Source organism: Artibeus jamaicensis, unplaced genomic scaffold (assembly GCF_021234435.1).
Source record: "Artibeus jamaicensis isolate MK-2021 breed Jamaican fruit bat unplaced genomic scaffold, CSHL_Jam_final contig_1015, whole genome shotgun sequence".
Lineage (NCBI taxonomy): Eukaryota > Metazoa > Chordata > Mammalia > Chiroptera > Phyllostomidae > Artibeus > Artibeus jamaicensis.
In genome coordinates this window covers 6,937,555-6,952,255 of record NW_026521194.1, presented here as the reverse complement: position 1 = coordinate 6,952,255, position 14,701 = coordinate 6,937,555, and the positions used below count along the sequence as shown (strand labels likewise).

Here is a 14,701-nt window from a genome sequence, read left to right as displayed (position 1 = left end):
CAAAATTGGCTTTTGTATCTTATGTTGTTTTAGTTTGTAAATTAATCCTATAGAAATAAGATAAATAAAAACTGATAGGGGGGAAGATAAGGGAACTCAGGGGCTAAAGACTTTAGCCTTAATCGACAGGCTTAAGTGACTGATGCATGCGGAAAGCTGTTATTCCAAAATGGTGTAGCTTTTGAATAAAGTCTCCTTTCCTTTATCACCAAATCTTTGCCCCCAGAATTTGGTCTCTACGTGGCAGGTAGCAGCTGGCAGCAGGACCTGGCTTGCTGTTCAGTAGCAGGGCCCTTATCAGGCACGCACACATTCGTAACTGCTATTTTCCTTTTATTGTCATCAAAAATCCTCTGTAGCTATAGTCAAACTGCTGAAGTACATTTATCTGATATCAAAATAGTCACTCTGACTTTTCAATGTTTACATTGTTTACTGTTTACATGGTATGTATCTTTTTCTATCCATTCACTTTCAACTTATCCATTTTTTTAATATTTAAAGTATATATGTAATAGGAAACTTCTAATAGAGTCTTGGTTTAATTTTTACTGTTAATTTCTACTGTTTTAATTAGGATACTTTAGACAATTAACATTTAATGTAATTATTGATATTGTTCAATTTAGATCTACCGTTTTACTGTTTTCTGTTTCCATCATCTGTGTTTTGTTTTTTCTCTCTTCTTCATTCCTCTGAATTGCTTGAATATTTTTTTTGCATTCTATTTTAAAATAATCATGTTTGGCTCTATATCTTTCTTTGTTGTGGTTGTTTTAGGGATTAAAATATATGTATCTAACCCAATGTCTACATAGAGTTAATATCCTACCACCTCCTGTAAATATTTATAGCTTTATGCTACATTTGTTATAATTATTACTTGTTTATATGTACTTACAAAAGTATATTATACATAGTTATATATGTATTACCCCATCTAATAACTTCCTATTAACGATCAAATATATTTTAAAGAACTTAAAATGATAACACATTCTGTTATTCACCCATATAGTTATCATTTACATTGTTATTTCTTTATTCCTGACCAAACAAGTTTCCCTGTGATGTTTCCCCATCAGCTGTACAACTTCTCTTAACATATTTACATAGCAGTAGATAGATTATAAAATAACATTAAATATAACACAATCCATCACGGAAAATCTGGGCTGTGATGTATATATATAGAACTATATATATATAAATACATATATGTATATATATATATATATATATATATATATATAGGCACCCAGTATATATCTATTGAAGACATGAGGAACACCACCATCTTTACCATCCTCACCTTCGCTAACATTTATGAAACATTTGCTCTGTGTCAGGTACTGTTCCAAACTCTTCACATGCGTTTTCTCTGTTGGATGACAGCCAAACAAGTCTTTGATTAATGTAGCGAATGTGGAAATTGAGGCACCAGACAAGTCAGTAACCTTCCCAAGTTTGTGAAGTTAGTGAGTAGCGGAGCTGGAGCAGAAGCCCACGCTGTTCTGCAAACAGTGCATGTAACCAATACACAACAGAAGAGCGTATGTCAGTACTTTTTCACTCAGGAAATACCTATAAGTATCGATTTCATGGAGTAACACGTCGTTATGTGCCATTTGACATTTGTTATCACTTCAGTATTTATTTCTGCAACTTCAGCACCCCCACCCCTACCATCTTAGCTACTTTTCCCAAAGTGGAAGCTGTTTGGAAGGGGTCCATCTCACTTTCAAGCCCTCTTCACTTCATCACACATATTTTCCTCTTCTTTAAAAAGACCAAGTGAAAACAGAACTATTTAGAAGACGCATAAAATAAACATATAAAAAGTATTTTTAAAGAAAGTTCAGAAAAACTTTTCAAAGACAAAATACAGGGTAATTTTTTGCCTCTACCGAAAGCATTCTCCCTTTCTTTTCCCAGTTTATCCCTACTTCCTCCCTGGTGGCCAGCATGGAGTCCGGCTCAACCAAAGCTTTTCCTTCAATAGCTAGAATCTCTGCTATAGTTATTTTAAAAATAACTCACCTATATTTTTTGAATTGGCCTTTCCAGTTATTTCATTGTTAGAAGGTCTATGTCATTCTTCAAAATGATCAAAGAGGGCCACTTTGAGCGAAGAATAATCACGTCGCATTTCTCTGTATGTATATTCATTGTGTGTCTTACCCTCAAACTGTTCGGGAAGCCTGGCTTAATGAGTGGCTGAGGAAAGCACCAGGCAGGGTTCTTACAAGCAGAGATAAATGCTAAACTGAAATAAAAAGAACTAAAAAGCTACATATAATATCCCACCTTCCTTTTCTCACTCTTCTAAATTATTTTTCTACTAACAAAAAATACTTTAATTCTTTTATTTCTAGTCCTCAGTGTGCTCCCTTTACCTTATTTTTTTTTAATTTAGGTAGATGACAAAATGAACCCTTGCTTTTTTCACTGACTATCTTCTTTTGGTTTCTCTTCATCAGATATTTCTTTGAAATAATTTTCTCAAAGAACCACTTTCTTTGCCAAAACAAAATATTCTAAATAAATTTAAACATGGCTGTTGAAGGGATGTTTAATTTAATGTTACTATATCTAGAACAACTTTTTGGAAAGCAATGCCTTAATGAGAAAGCTTAAGCATGAAATATCTAAGGAATTTCCATTCCAGAAGCAAAAGGTTTTGGAAAGTGAAAACACAAATTTGCTGATCATGGTGTTAATAGATGTAAGAAAGATTAATCACTAGAATAACATATGAATTAATTATCTTGCTAAGATAAAAGACTATTTCATTAGCATCAGATGAAGAGATAACAAAGACTTGGGTTCTGAAAGCTTCCATGTTTGTTATACTAGGGAAGAAAAACCATTTAAACTATCATTTGGTGATTTACAAGACATTGCCACAGTTTAAGCTCTGTGCTGCTCTCCTGGGGACTTGTTTGGTAACATGCGTGTGTTAGGGATGGATGTATTGTAAATGAACCCCTCCAGGTTTCATGAAATGATTTCCACTCAGCTCTACCTTTCTCTATAAAACTCCAGTCAGGGTTGTGGGTCCTTGGACATGAAAGCAGCGACTTTTCGACAAGGTTGTGACCCACTGTGGTGGGCTTCGTGAGACAATAGAAAGGCTAAGTCTCTAGCTGTGTACATGTCAACTAGCAGACCTCAAAAGTAGGGTCACTGACCAGAGAAAAAGTCTTAATTTTGTATAGGTTTTTTTTAAAAAGGGAGCACAAGATAGAGTAGGGAGATGGTTAAACCTGGAATAAGAAATAGACTTCCAGGTGTCAGGGAGGATGGAAACTAGTGGTTTGCTTGCCTCTCAAACAGAAAAAGGAGAAAGCAATAAGCAAGAGAAGATTCTTAATGATCATAATATGGCCACAGATGCCTGAGGCTGGGCCTATTTCAGGGCAATAATGAGCTTTGGGGCTTGTGGAATCATTTATTTGGCTCTGCAGTCTGGAGCCCAAGGGCGCTGTTCATTAGGAAGCAGAAGTTTTACCTGAGGGTTGTTTGTGTTGGTCTTTCTTGCCAATATGAATTGTTCATTAGCATCTGAGGGGGAAAAAGTCTTCTCTCTCTCTCAACAAATGGTTTAAAATACAACTCGTTATTCGGGTTGGGGTAAGCAAAAAGAAAAGATGGGTATTGAATAGAGATTTTTAAACTTCTTTGATGGTAACTGAATGATTCCAAATCACTGGAAGACTAACCCAATTTTGTCATTAAAATAACAGATTAACTTGGCCTTATGTTTAGTCCAGTTCTTTGGGTTAACTTGAGGTAATTGAATAAACCAATAATGTAAGCTATGAACTATTAGTCCTGTTGTATAGTTATTGCACCTGCCCACTACCATCAATCACTCCAGGATTTTTTTTTCAATATGGAAACACCTACCAGGTGACTGAGTAGATGGGGGGTCCTGGGACTTGGAATCCAAAAAGCCTGGCGACTAGACCAGCTATGTAGGCACTTGTGTCTTATTCTGCGTCATGTTAGCATGTAGAGGTCTTCTGCTTTCTGCTGGGGCATTGGGGCTGAACAGCATTTTAGGAGCAAGGAGATTTTCTTTCTTTGTGTAACCTTTGTCAGTAATGGTGTGGAAGGTAATATTAACACATTTCTCTGTGTCTCCTTTTAGCGAAATTCTCCAGAAAGTAATTTGGAGAGTTAAAAATATATGTAGCCTGGAGACTAAAATAAGATAATTTGAAAAAAAAATAACATGAAACTAAATAAACCAAAAAGAAGCTTTTTTCCCAGATGGAGGTTTTCAAAGCTTAGGACAAAGAGCACTTAAGTAAAGGCTTCTGTAACTAACAGGTTAGTGACAGGAAGGCTCAGAAACATAGCCCAAGGGACGTGAAGTTTGCATCCCCTGACAGGGACCATTCGAATTTGCCTAACATCCTGGTAAAGGGCAGAAGCCACCGACTGCTGCAAGTCAGAACCCGCTTTGTCCTGGAGGTTTCTTTTAATTGAGGGTAACTGTTATGTTGCCTTAATTACTTCACATTTCCCTAGTACTTCCAGCAAATATTCCATTGGCCCTAGCTCTGGCACTATCCACTGAATTATTGTAAAATTACTAATGCCTGAAAGGGCTGGTGATTTCTCAGCGAGCTGTTCCATAGTGACATAAGCAGAACACATCTTTTTCATAGTCTATGTGGCTGTGGAGACATACAGACGCTCTCACAGACCCACATGACAATTTAAGAGCCCATCTGGTATAGGTGCCCTTTGTTTCTTGCCCCTGATTACTTATCACACCTTCTCTTTTTAGTTAGAAAAGTTCTCTCACCAACAAATCTTTCAGGACCAAGAACCTCAAACCCCTTAAGCTATTTATAATATTAATGGTATTTGGATTTACCAAGCAATCGGTAATGCCAACCCGAAAATGTATCATTCACCAGGTGCCTGGAGATGCTTTTTTCAGGAGCACCTTCTGCTACTGTTTTGATGTTCACATATTTCCAGTGCCTTCCTTCGAGTGGAAATTCCCTTATGTCTCTCTGCCCTGCGTTCATATACATCTTTTCTAATGAACAATAGAGCTATTATATACCCTGGCTGGCATAGGTCAGTGGATTGAGTGCAGGCCTGTGAACCAAAGGATCGGGGTTCAGTTCCCAGTCAGGGCACATGCCTGGGTTGCAGGCCAGTTCTCAGCAGGGGACGCATGAGAGGCAACCATGCCTTGCTATTTCTTTCCCTTCCCCTCTAAAGATAAATAAATAAAATCTTTAAAAATATACAGCTATCATAACTCTTGGGGAGTATGAAATTTTGTGAATGTACTATAGTACATTATTTTTTGTCAATTTGGCTCTCTGTCTGTATAACTTGGCTTAAAAAGGAACTAAACCACCAGTGCCAAGCTTAGCTATTGGAACTGGCCATCCACAGAATTAGATTAAAGAAATGAAAAAAGGGTATGCATTGTCTCCAAAGCAAATGTGTGCCATTTTGTCCACATTTAGTATTGGCTTACACTTAGATAAAATAATAAGCTATCATTCAGCAAAATTCGCTTTATTATTTAACCTTGTAACTATTTTAAATGTCATATTTCCTCGGCGATGTCACTCCTTCTTGATACTGGCAGTTCATAAACTTCATTTTGGAATTCCATCATAAAAGACCATATTTGGGTCACTGGAAGGTGTTACAGACTGAAGATTCAAATGGATTTCTTATCACCGGGGACATTCTCCTGGAACACTGATTTCTCCGCGGCTTCGTGTGGTCTCTGGGTAACCACCATTCATCGATTTCATACCATGTGTTCAGTAACCGAAAGCTTAGTTATGAATCAATGAGGCATCTCCGTGAGAAACGCAGTGTTGAGTTACTGACTCTCCATTCATGGGTGTCGCTTTAACACCAATGGAAGGGAATGGCGGGCAGAAATGACATTTTTTCCATTTTTAAAAAATTTAGTGAATATGGTAAAGTGCCAAGAATTATGAAAATGAATCAAAATTCTCATGTACCCAGTAACTAATGTTAAAAAATAAGATATTGCCATTATTGCTCATGCTACATGTTATTTTGTAAAGAATGGCTACCCCTTTCTTCTCTAAATCACTTCAAATAAGATAGAAATTATGTGTTTCTTAAAAGTTCTGTAAGACTTGACAACAAAAGTCTGAAACTCATATTTTATTGTAATATGTATGTGTTATAAAAAGTATCCACAATGTGGTAGGTGATAATTTACTATAAATTCAATTTTTTTCTAATGTTGTCTAATTAATTTGTATATTACATAAACTAAATTACAGCTAAATATGATTTCCTAAAAAATGGTACATTTACCTTAGTTCGCAAGTTTGTTGACTAATTATTTTCATAAAATCATCTTAAGAATCTAAATCTCTACTCATTATTTATTCTCTTAATTTTTTTTGAATGAATACATTTTACATTTTAGAATCTCTATTTGACTATGTAAAAAATGTCCCTGTCCTTTCACATACAGTTCTTTTTTTTTTAAATTTTAATTTTAATTTTTAATTTAATTTTAATTTTTATTTTTATTTTATTTAGTTAGTTTTCAAGTACATTTTTTTTTTATCTATTTCTCCCATCCCACCCCACCCCCCGCCTGGTCTCCCCCCTCCCTCCCATTCCCCCCCCCCCCCAGTCCTCATCTCTGTGTCTTTCATACTTGTTCCTCAAAATCCCTCCCCCCTTTTTCCCCCTTAAGTTCCCTTCCCTCTCCCCTCTGGTCGCTGCCCACTTGTTCTCTATTTCAGTGTCTTTGTTTTTATTCTGTTTGCTTGTTTGTTTTATTCTTTAGCTTCCTGTCAAAGGTGAGATCATATGGTATTTGTCCTTCAATGCCTGGCCTATTTCACTAAGCATAATGCTTTCCAGTTCCATCCATGTTGTTGCAAAAGGTAGTAGCTCCTTCTTTCTCTCTGCTGCATAGAATTCCATTGTGTATATGTACCACAATTTTTTGATCCATTCGTTTACTGATGGGCACCTAGGTTGCTTCCAACTCTTGGCAATTGTAAATTGTGCTGCTATGAACATTGTGGTGCATAGGTTCTTTGAAATTGATGTTTTAGGATTCTTGGGGTATAATCCTAGCAGTAGAATTGCTGGGTCAATTTTTATTTTTCTGAGAAAATTCCATACTGTTTTCCATAATGGTTGTACCAGTCTGCAGTCCCACCAACAGTGAACTAAGGACCCCTTTTCCCGACACCCTCTCCAACATTTGTTGTTTGTTGCTTTGTTTATGATGGCCATCCTGACTGGTGTAAAGTGGTATCTCATTGTGGTTTTAATTTGCATCTCTCTGATAGCTAATGATATTGAGCATCTCTTCATGTGTCTCTGGATATTCTGTATGTCCTCTTTAGAGAAGTGTCTGTTCAAGTCCTTTTCCCATTTTTTAATTGGGTTCAATGTCTTCCTAGAGTGGAGTCGTGTAAGTTCTTTGTATATTTTGGAGATTAAACCTTTCACATACAGTTCTTAATGTATCATTTATATCTCTCCCTCTATTGCTTTTAACCTTTCAAATACAAATTACCTTTAAATTTCTGTTCGATTCTCCTGTGGTTTGCACTTATCAGAGTGTAAATTTCCCTATTGTGTCTTTTGTCTCCTGTGGCCTTTCTCTTGTTTGTGGCTCCCTGCGCCTTCCGGTTTCTTGTAGGAATCTCAGTCCCTTTTTCCTCTGGGCTTAAGCCCTGAGGCCTGGCCTCTCCTTCCTGCACCAGAATCTCAACTTTATTTGCTAAGGCTTCCAGCTCATGCTATTATCATCACAAGCAAGTCTTTGTAGGTTTTAAAAGGTTATTACATAAAATATTACTATTCTTAGAAGAGGTGAAAAGCAAAAGAGTTGGAAAGAGAGGATTTGGGGAAGTTTCCATAGTATGGTAACCTGCTGTATAAATCTAAGATCAGAGAACTGATTTATAATTTGAAAATTAAGAAGATACTGAAATAGGGAAACACAGTTCCAAAAGTTATCTTCCATTGTACTTGTGAGGAAAGTACAATTACCAGAAAAAACATAATAGACTTTAAATTATTTAAATATATAGTATAAATATAAAGGTTTCCATAGCGCTTATATTTGATGCATTTTTTCTGTAAATGATAAATGACATGCTGATGAATGACATGTGAGACACATGTTTTGCATTCTTGGATTTCATTTTCGTAATTGTTTTTAGGGAAAACTTTGTTTTTGCTATTTATTTTCAAGGGTCCCTTCTCTCTTCTTTTTCAAAACATGAAAGGTTATAGGGATACTTCTTTTTGACATTTCTGGTTTTGATAAATGATTGATGGGGTTTAAAGCAATGAATTTTTCCTAGGGATATTTACAGCTCAATGAGACAAAAGAAGGTGGGATAAAAGAATGGGTCTGGAGTGGTAGGAATCCTCTGTCACTGAGATAGAGGACATTTGTGGGGTCAGGCTCATCTCAGTGACTCCTCTAAAATCACGTCATTCCGAGGATTGACCTTGAGCAAAGCCCAGCTCTGCCACTGACGAAAATCAAACATAGTACATGGATCTGTGATAGTATGTATTGGTGAAGTTTGAGAATATCGTTGAAATATATGACAAGTATATTTAAATAATTCAATATTTTGGAGTCTCTCATATTTAGAATTGTTACATCTTCTTTAATTTGTGAGCTTTTCATTGTAAGCTTAAACCATACTAAAAAATGTTAGTAAATTTTATTAAAACATCATTGTGTATCATCTAAGGAATCAAGTATGTAATAAAGATACATGAATACTGAATTATATGATGCAATCATATGCCAGAGATTCTTCCATTTTGTTTAGTTGCTTACTGCTTTGGGGAATTGAGAGAAGATTTCAATCATTTTCCCAGAAAAAATTTTGCATAATCTTTAAAGATACAGTGACCCTAAATCCCAAATCATGGCTTGGGTCATATTCTCTGATTCTAGAATATTCTGTTGTTTATAGCACACAGGTGAAGCGAATTCTTACCTACCCCAGCAATAGGACCGTTGAGTTTTATTTTAAGATGATGGTGTCTTTTCCAGTGTTTCCATGTTCTCTGAAATCAGATGTGTGAAGTCAGAGATATCATTTAAATTCTGGGGCTCTCAGCAGACTAACCAAATACAAATAGTGGATACCTTCCTTATATAAAACACCAAATGGCTGATTTACAGCAGGGTTTCCGCACCTTGGTGTGCCTCACACACATTCCTATGCTGCTCACTTGGGTTGGAAGACACTGTTTTCCCAAGGGTTAGATCCGACATTCTCACAAGGTTTTCCCCCGAGTCCCAAGGGAAATATAGTGCAAATCTTATCTGCACTGTAAGATTCATGCAATTTTAGGATAAACTAGACCTCATGGACATAAAGCTCTTTATACAATAGAATTTAAATCTGTTTCTGGTTACTATTTTGTGACTACTAACTTGAATATATCTGTTTCTCTCTGTCTCCACCCACCACAAAAGCCCTATTTGGCATATACTTATTTTTCAAAGTTAATGGAGTGAGGTGTGTATTAGGTTTTTTTTTAAAGAGTATTTTGGAAGAGTATCTTGAAAGCTTTTAACATAATTAAGATAACCCATCTTAATTATAGGTTTTGAGAATTACTATTTTTCATATGTATATAGTCTTCTTGGACCAACTCTTCTAGAACATTGTTGTTGTGAATTAATGTCATTTTGCACTCTTCTAATGCTTTCAGAAGTATGGCATTTTACAAAATCAGAATAACTCATCTCTAAGTAGTGTGTAATTTATATTATCCATTAAAAGGTATCTGTTAGATTAAAAGTCATGTTCACTACAATCTAAATGAATCACTTGTCTTTTTACAGATGACACTTATTAAAACTTTCATGATAAATGAAAAAAAAATTGAAGTTTCCAAACAAACTTTATTTCAGTTAACAAATAAAGGAACATTAACATTATTATTCATGAGCCTTATTCTTGAAGGATATTCTCATTAAAAGACATGCTAGATGTCATGAGTTGCAAGTTTGCAGGGAGAAGCTCTACTTTCTGTATAAATATCTTGATACTCATTAGGAATAATCATTGAAATGATTTCCTAAATTGAAGGATTGTGTTATAATTAATGAAGCTTGCATTCAACAGAGCATCATTAAGAAAAGGCACATTTTCTCATATAAAATTTTCTAGGTTGTTAAAGGATATAGCATTGATCATCCTGCTGTGGTTGTGTGGATGGAGTCTGGCTTACTCCGTGGCCAGTTCACAAGTGGAGAATTTATGTAAATGATGCCAGTGCTGATTCTGGAAGATGGTGGACAGTCCTTCTGGAGGATCTCCATAAACCGAGATTGAGCTCTGCCTTTGAGTGAGGCAAACAGACAGCCTATAATCTTTCTTTTATACACACAAAGTGTACCTTAGTTCTGCCACAGAGCACTTGGGCTTTTGCATTTTCTATGTCATGTGAGTGTGTGCGTGTGTGTGTTTGTCTCATCTTTTATGATCTTCTTTGCACTCATGGCTAATCTTTTCTGCTGAAGAATGGAAGGCTTGACCCCTGTGGTGGTGAGACTCCCAGTCTCCATGTAATTAAACTCCTGGCTCCTGAAAGCAGTTGCCTTGCTCACTACCTCTGGGATCCTGGGCAGAATTCCTAAACCTTTAAGTCTCAGTTGACCTCCCGTGTGCAAAGGGTAGGGTGACCAACAATCCCAGTTTTCCTGGGACGGAAGTGCTCCTTAGATGCAGATCTTTCAATACAAAGATGATGAAAGTCTCAGGAAAACTGAGGTGAAGTGATTGCCCTAACAAAGAGGGCAATAGAAGGGCCCGCCAGCAATGCTGTGCTGGAACCACCACCTCCTAGCCATGGAGGCAACTGTTACAGTCAGGAAGTTTGTGGGGCAATTCTGATACATTCAGAAGTCTTGGTTGGTAGCTTGTTTCCATCATGGTGACCAGAAAATGCTACAAATCAGGGCATTTTTTTCTCTTTTCAGAGTCAGTTAAGTAGCATACCACTGCCTACCAAACAAGGGTGATGCAATTACTGATTGAAATAATGTATGTAAAAGGCTTAGTAGAGAGCATGATACAGAGTAATTCAGTGTCACTAATTAGTCATTTATTATTATCATTATTAATTTTGCATTGGCTGTCAATAAATATATGTTAAACTTAACTGAACTCTGCCACGAGTCACTTCCTATAAATAATTTCAGTGGATTGTTTTAAATGTATCCGGAAGGTAGGCCAAGTACATCTTCTAGGTCTTCACACTGCCTAGAAATGTGAAGCTGGTGGTTTTCTCCTTCTCTCTTTTTCATAAATTCCCTGTTGTGAACCTAGAAAGGTCTATCTTTCCCCTGCTCTGCTCTGGCCAGTTCTCAGACACTGGATGTCTGTCTGTCTGGGGCAGTGAGTCCAGTTCCATGAAGAATTACACACTGGTGCTGTGCAGGGAGCACAGCAAGTGAAATTATGCTAATTAGGTCAATTAGGAGAGGACACCAAGAAGATGGCCTCCTGTGTGTGACTGAGGCCACCCCACATGGCTTGCCTTTCCCCAGTACCAAAATCATCTCCATATTTCTCTGAACTCCAGTGCTGCTAGAAATTCTTACTTTTCCTCTCTGAGATACAGCATTTTAGATACCTCTTTAAATGCAAATCCGTTACTTGGGAAAGGTAACATATTAGGTTATCAGTGTAGTGCTAATTAGTTTATTGAGTTAGCTCCAGCAAGAATCATTGCTTTAGAAAGATTGACTCAGGAAGGTTGTGAAAATTCTGAAGTTGGGGAGATTACAAGGGAGAGGTGGAGCGGGTGGGGAAGGCTCAAGGCGCACAGTAGGCAGCCCTGGTGCACAGTGGTTCCTTGGATGAAGGAGTGAACAGTGAAGGAAGGGGAGGGGAACTAGTATGAGATGAAGGAAAAGAAAGGCAAATGCAGATCTTTGATTTTTGATTCCTTAGAGCTAAGAGGGATTACCCTCATGATCCTCTGAAACTTCAGATTTTAGAATGAAGTTGGAGTCTATGCAGGTAAAATGATATTAAACTCGTAACAGTTGGGTTGGGGCCCGACTAGATCTTTGGGCATAAAAATGCATGCCTAAGAGTAAATATGCCAGGGCAATTCCATCTCCAGTTCCTGAGGAAGTCTAAGGTACATAAAATGAAGACACTCTGCCTGGACCAATGCAAGATGAAAGCATCCTAATCCCAATGTCTCAGATCGTCATTTAAGGGTTTTGTCCTCCCTCTGGCTCATTTAGCAGAAGCCACAGGCGCTTCCTTCTTAGGAGGAGCAGATCAATCTCTTAGGATGGGAATGCTAATTCATGCTGAAGAGCCTACTGCTCTCCCAGCACGACACTGCGAGGGGGCAGCGTGTGGCCCCTGGTTCCGCCCCAGCATTGGGGGACATCCAGCTGATCTCTCTGATTGCTCTCACGTAGCTAATGGAACATCATAAAAGGGGAGTTTCTGTAGCAGCTCACTTGCAACGAAAGGCTGCCCCTGGCTACCCAGCATTTCCTGGTGTGAGAACCAGGTTCAGTGTTCTGTACTGAGAGGAAGGGAAGGGGTGACTGATGGGCTCGGGGGGATTTCTGGACAGATCTAGGTCTTCAGAAGTGCTGGAGTAGAAAGCAGAAGCCTCTGGGAACAGCATTCCGAATCTACAGACATGCATTAGATAGTTCAACTCTCATTTTGTTTTTTTTTTTTTAAAGATTCAATCTCCGTATTGAACCAGTTGTTCTTTCATGTATTTGCTTTTTCTCTCTCTCCTCAGTGGCCCCTGGGCTTTTAAAACTATTGACTGAAAGCTTTTTCCTTCCTCAGGTCAATTCACTTTGGACAGGATCCACTCGTGTGTACCCAGCAGGAGGCTCCATCCACACCATGGAGCAAACAGAAGGGGATCTAATACTTGCTCTCTGTACTCTAGCTTCTGTTAGAGGCAAGGACTAAGGGTTCTTTTTAAAAAAAAAAAACAATGTGGATAATTACATAATGTCACAAAGTCGTGACTTCAAGAAAGAAAGAGCTCGTTGCAGGTAAAGAACAAAATTTTAAGCACAGGAGACCAGATCTGCAAGAGCACAGTTTCGGACAAACAGCGTGCCACGTTCCTGCAGTGTTTGGTCCTGCACACGACCAATGCTCGCTGAGCCTCCGGCACCCGCCCAGCCTGGTTCCCGGGAGCTGGGGGCTCGTCCTGGAAAAGAAGTCTTTGTTTTCCTAGGAGTTGAGAGTCTAGTGGAGCCAATCAGCAAGTGCGTGATTAAACAACGCAGTTTTAACCAGAGATTTTTAGGATTAAGAAAATGTTGAAGAAGAAAGTGCTCTTGGAGTAAAGATGGCCAGAAAAGGCCTCTGTGAGCAGGTGACAATTTTATTGTCACCTGAAGGATGAAAAAGAGCAAACTCTGTGAGGCACAGGGAAGAGCTTTGTAGACAGCTTTGTAGACTCGGAATACCTGTTTACCAGTTGAGGAAAACAGAGGCTCCAAATCAGAGCCGGAAAACGAAATTTGGAAAAGTCATGTATTGGAAAAGTCATTTATGTCCCTCTGAAAATCAATCTTGTCTTTACAAAATGAAGACTCTACACATAACTTGGAAGTTTGCTGGGAGGCTCATTATCACATGAGCATCTCCATGCGAACTGCCTGGTGAATTATTAAATGCAGATATCTATGCAAAAATGCATGTGAATCCATGATATAGACCTTCTGCCACTTTTCTCTGGTCGTCTAGGTAGAGAGATAGAAGAAGGTATCCTGTGGTTACGGAGTGGACAGCAATTTAAAATCTTTCCTACTTCTGTGTCATGCCCTGGAAATCACGAAAAGAAGAATTAAAAGGATGCACAGCTATGCAGATTTAATATTTCAAAATAAAGCCTATCATGGGATGAGCAACTGTCTCTATGTGAGACCTTGCAATTTACATATTAAAAGTAGGAAAGCAGAAAATAATAATATTTATGTATTTTAAAGCAATAGTCAGCCAAATGGTTCTTTATCTTTAAAGTATCTGATTAATCTGATTTTTAAATCTAAAAATACAAGTTATATCTTATGTCTTCTAGTAAGAGTGGTTGTGTAGTAGTGTTAACTTACAAATTCATCTTAATTAAAATCAACCAACTCTTCACTGGGTCTTTATTGAGTTTGTATGTTTCAATAAATAAAGCCATGCTTCCTCTTGCAGATACACAAAGACTTTCACCAAGTTCCTTGGCAAATGAGTTCTCATTTTGTTGTATTTACATATAAACTAGAATAGTTATTCAAAGAAAGGTTTGAGTGCTCGCTTCGGCAGCACATATACTAAAAATTGGAACGATACAGAGAAGATTAGCATGGCCCCTGAGCAAGGATGACACGCAAATTCATGAAGCGTTCCATATTTTTAGATAGCCTCTTCAGCAAATGGTGTTGGGAGAACTGGACAGCTACGTGCAAAAAAATGAAACTTGAGCACCAACTTACACCATACACCAAAATAAATTCAAGGTGGATAAAAGACTTAATTATAAGCCGTGACACCATTAAAGTCCTAGAGGAGAACATTGGCAAGAAAATCTCAGATATTCCACGCAGCAACATTTTTACGGATATGTCCCCTAGAGCAAGGAATATAAAGGAAAGAATAAACAAATGAGATCTCATCAAAAT

The 14,701-nt window shown here is 37.7% G+C and overlaps 1 non-coding gene across 1 annotated transcript; it reads left to right on the top strand.

The window, feature by feature from the left end:
* The first annotated feature begins 14,329 nt into the window (after positions 1-14,329).
* On the top strand, positions 14,330-14,437 carry LOC128626614 (U6 spliceosomal RNA). The gene has a single exon (XR_008390592.1). It is a non-coding gene; the product is annotated as a U6 spliceosomal RNA (small nuclear RNA).
* The last annotated feature ends 264 nt before the right edge of the window (positions 14,438-14,701 follow it).